Here is a 5000-nt window from a genome sequence, read left to right on the forward strand (position 1 = left end):
CACTGGCATTAAACAAAGCTTGTGTCTATGTACGCTGATGATTCAACCATATACAGTATGTGTCAGCAACCACAGCTAATGAAGTCACTGAAAACCCTTAACAAGGAGTTGCAGTCAGTTTTTTTTAACGGAATGGGTGGCCAGTAATAAACTGGTCCTTGAACATCTCTTTAAAACTAAGAGCGTTTGTATTTTGGTACAAATCATTCCTTAAGTTCTAGACCTCAGCTGAATCTGGTAATGAATGGTGTGGCTGTTGAACAAGTTGAGGAGACTCAAATTACTTGGTGTTACCTTAGATTGTAAACTGTCATGGTCAAAACATTTAGATTTTAATGGTTGTAAAAATGGGAAGGAGGTTTGTCCGTAATAAAGAGATGCTCTGCTTTCTTTTAACACCACACTCCACAAAGCAAGTCCTCCTGGTTCTAGTTTTATCTCATCTTGATTATTGTCCAGTCGTGTGGTCAAGTGCTATAAAGAAAGACCTAGTTAAGATGCAGCTGGCCCAGAACAGAGCGGCACGTCTTGCTCTAAATTGTAATCGTGTTTCTACATCTGCATTGCTTGCTGTTTGGGGGTTTTAGGCTGGGTTTCTGTACAGCACTTTGAGATATCAGCTGATGTACGAAGGGCTTTATGAATACATTTGATTTGGTGATTTGATTTAATCAGAGGACTGATATAAATACTATTCATGCCAGTCTCTCTTGGCTCAGAGTTGAGGAGAGACTCACTGCATCACTTCTTATTTTTTATAAAAAACATTCATGTTTTGAAAATCCCGAACTGACACACAGACTTACCCCACCAGACATGCCACCAGGGGTCTTTTCACAGTCCCCAAAATCCAGAACAAATTCCAAGAAGCGTACAGTATTATACAGAGCTGTTATTGCATGGAACTTCCTTCCATCTCATATAGAGGAAGTGAACAGCAAACCTGGTTTCAATAAACAGATAAATCAACTACCTTCACGGCACAACGCCTCTCCCCTATTGGACCAGATAGTTAGTGTGTCTGTATTGATATGGAGGCTACCTGGGCCTTTTATAAAGAAGGTATGTAGTTCTGTCCTTGAGCTGTTCTTGTCTAATGATGTTCTGTGTTCTGTGTTCCGTGTTCTGTGTTCCGTGTTCTGTGTTCTGTGTTCTGTGTTCTGTGTTCTGTTCTGTGTTCTGTGTTCTGTTCTGTGTTCTGTTCTGCGTTCTGTGTTCTGCGTTCGGTGTTCTGTTCTGTGTTCTGTGTTCTGTTCTGCGTTCGGTGTTCTGTGTTTTCTGTTCTGTGTTCTGTGTTCTGCGTTCGGTGTTCTGTGTTCTGTGTTCTGTTCTGTGTTCTGCGTTCTGTGTTCTGTGTTCTGTGTTCTGTTCTGTGTTCTGTGTTCTCGTTGTGTTCTGTGTTCTGTGTTCTGCGTTCGGTGTTCTGTGTTCTGTGTTCTGTTCTGTGTTCTGCGTTCTGTGTTCTGTTCTGTGTTCTGTGTTCTGTGTTCTGTTCTGTGTTCTGCGTTCTGCGTTCTGTGTTCTGTTCTGTGTTCTGTGTTGTGTTCTGTGTTCTGCGTTCTGTGTTCTGTGTTCTGTTCTGTGTTCTGCGTTCTGTGTTCTGTTCTGTGTTCTGTGTTCTGTGTTCTGCGTTCTGTGTTCTGTGTTCTGTGTTCTGTTCTGTGTTCTGCGTTCTGCGTTCTGTGTTCTGTTCTGTGTTCTGTGTTCTGTTCTGTGTTCTGTGTTCTGTGTTCTGCGTAGTTTGGAGAAGAGTAGCTGCTGCGTTCAGGATCCTAATCAAATATCGAACACCAATGAATAAGTAGAGATACACACACACACACACACACACACACACACACACACACACACACACACACACACACACACACACACACACACACACACACACACACACACACACACACACACACACACACACACACACACAGACAGTCATGTAGAAAACTTAGGAGAGAAGAGAGAGACTCACTCCTCTAGTCCTCCAGTCTTAAGTGGGTCAACCCCTCCATCTCTCTTTTAACAGTGATTATGATCCCTCCTTTAAATAATGAAGTTCATTCTATTCCCTCAACAAGGCACAGAGATGACAGGAGGATGGAGAGAGGAGATGGAGGGATGAGACAGAGGGATGAGACAGAGGGATGAGACAGAGGGAAGGAGGATAGAGGGATGAGATGGAGGGATGGATGATAGAGGGATGAGACAGAGGGATGAGACAGAGGGAAGGAGGATAGAGAGAGGAGATGGAGGGATGAGACAGAGGGAAGGAGGATAGAGAGAGGAGATGGAGGGATGAGACAGAGGGAATGAGGATAGAGAGAGGAGATGGAGGGATGAGACAGAGGGAAGGAGGATAGAGAGAGGAGATGGAGGGATGAGACAGAGGGAATGAGGATAGAGAGAGGAGATGGAGGGAGGAGACAGAGGGAAGGAGGATGGAGAGATGAGATGGAGGGATGAGACAGAGGGATGGAGGATGGAGAGACGAGATGGAGGGATGAGACAGAGGGAATGAGGATAGAGAGATGAGATGGAGGGATGAGACAGAGGGATGGAGGATAGAGAGATTAGATGGAGGGATGAGACAGAGGGATGGAGGATAGAGAGATGAGATGGAGGGATGAGACAGAGGGATGGAGGATAGAGAGATGAGATGGAGGGATGAGACAGAGGGATGGAGGATAGAGAGAGGAGATGGAGGGATGAGACAGAGGGATGAGATGGAGGGATGAGACAGAGGGATGGAGGATAGAGAGAGGAGATGGAGAGATGAGATGGAGGGATGAGACAGAGGGAAGGAGGATGGAGAGACGAGATGGAGGGATGAGACAGAGGGATGGAGGATAGAGAGATGAGATGGAGGGATGAGACAGAGGGATGGAGGATAGAGAGATGAGATGGAGGGAGGAGACAGAGGGATGGAGGATAGAGAGAGGAGATGGAGGGATGAGACAGAGGGATGAGATGGAGGGATGAGACAGAGGGATGGAGGATAGAGAGAGGAGATGGAGGGATGAGACAGAGGGATGGAGGATAGAGAGAGGAGATGGAGAGATGAGATGGAGGGATGAGACAGAGGGAAGGAGGATGGAGAGACGAGATGGAGGGATGAGACAGAGGGATGGAGGATAGAGAGATGAGATGGAGGGATGAGACAGAGGGATGGAGGATAGAGAGATGAGATGGAGGGAGGAGACAGAGGGATGGAGGATAGAGAGAGGAGATGGAGAGATGAGATGGAGGGATGAGACAGAGGGAAGGAGGATGGAGAGATGAGATGGAGGGATGAGACAGAGGGATGGAGGATAGAGAGATGAGATGGAGGGATGAGACAGAGGGAAGGAGGATGGAGAGATGAGATGGAGGGATGGAGGATGGAGAGATGATATGGAGGGATGAGACAGAGGGAAGGAGGATAGAGGGAGGAGATGGAGGGATGAGACAGAGGGAGGGAGGATAGAGAGAGGAGATGGAGGGATGAGACAGAGGGATGAGATGGAGGGATGAGACAGAGGGATGGAGGATAGAGAGAGAAGATGGAGGGATGAGACAGAGGGAAGGAGGATAGAGAGAGGAGGTGGAGGGATGAGACAGAGGGAAGGAGGATAGAGGGAGGAGATGGAGGGATGAGACAGAGGGATGGAGGATAGAGAGATGAGATGGAGGGATGAGACAGAGGGAAGGAGGATGGAGAGATGAGATGGAGGGATGAGACAGAGGGAAGGAGGATGGAGAGATGAGATGGAGGGATGAGACAGAGGGAAGGAGGATAGAGGGAGGAGATGGAGGGATGAGACAGAGGGAGGGAGGATAGAGAGAGGAGATGGAGGGATGAGACAGAGGGATGAGATGGAGGGATGAGACAGAGGGATGGAGGATAGAGAGGGGAGATGGAGGGATGAGACAGAGGGAAGGAGGATAGAGAGAGGAGATGGAGGGATGGAGGATAGAGAGAGGAGATGGAGGGATGAGACGGAGGGAAGGATGATAGAGAGAGGAGGTGGAGGGAGGAGACAGAGGGATGGAGGATAGGGAGAGGAGATGGAGGGATGAGACGGAGGGAAGGGGGATAGAGAGGAGATGGAGGGATGAGACAGAGGGAAGGAGGATAGAGAGAGGAGATGGAGGGATGAGACAGAGGAAAGGAGGATAGAGAGAGGAGATGGAGGGATGAGACAGAGGGAAGGAGCATAGAGAGAGGAGATGGAGGGATGAGACGGAGGGAAGGAGGATAGAGAGAGGAGATGGAGGGATGAGACAGAGGGAAGGAGGATAGAGAGAGGAGATGGAGGGATGAGACAGAGGGAAGGATGATAGAGAGAGGAGATGGAGGGATGAGATAGAGGGAAGGAGGATAGAGAGAGGAGATGGAGGGATGAGATGGAAGGATGAGACAGAGGGAAGGAGGATAGAGAGAGGAGATGGAGGGATGAGACAGAGGGAAGGAGGATAGAGAGAGGAGATGGAGGGAGGAGACAGAGGGAAGGAGGATAGAGAGAGGAGATGGAGGGATGAGACAGAGGGAAGGAGGATAGAGAGAGGAGATGGAGGGATGAGACGGAGGGAGGGAGGATAGAGGGATGAGACAGAGGGAAGGAGGATAGAGAGAGGAGATGGAGGGATGAGATGGAGGGAAGGAGGATAGAGAGAGGAGATGGATGGATGAGATGGAGGGAAGGAGGATAGAGAGAGGAGATGGAGGGATGAGATGGAGGGAAGGAGGATAGAGAGAGGAGATGGATGGATGAGATGGAGGGAAGGAGGATAGAGAGAGGAGATGGAGGGATGAGATGGAGGGAAGGAGGATAGAGAGAGGAGATGGATGGATGAGACAGAGGGAAGGAGGATAGAGAGAGGAGATGGATGGATGAGATGGAGGGAAGGAGGATAGAGAGAGGAGATGGATGGATGAGATGGAGGGAAGGAGGATAGAGAGAGGAGATGGATGGATGAGATGGAGGGAAGGAGGATAGAGAGAGGAGATGGATGGATGAGAT

General features: G+C 48.8%; 1 protein-coding gene across 1 annotated transcript in view; it reads left to right on the plus strand.

Annotated features, from left to right (window-relative positions):
• LOC139569663 (glutamate receptor ionotropic, NMDA 2A-like) overlaps nt 1-5000 on the plus strand; it is a 270123-nt gene that overhangs the window by 68555 nt on the left and 196568 nt on the right. The gene's annotated exons all lie outside the window — the stretch shown is intronic.

This window comes from Salvelinus alpinus, chromosome 1, assembly GCF_045679555.1.
Source record: "Salvelinus alpinus chromosome 1, SLU_Salpinus.1, whole genome shotgun sequence".
Lineage (NCBI taxonomy): Eukaryota > Metazoa > Chordata > Actinopteri > Salmoniformes > Salmonidae > Salvelinus > Salvelinus alpinus.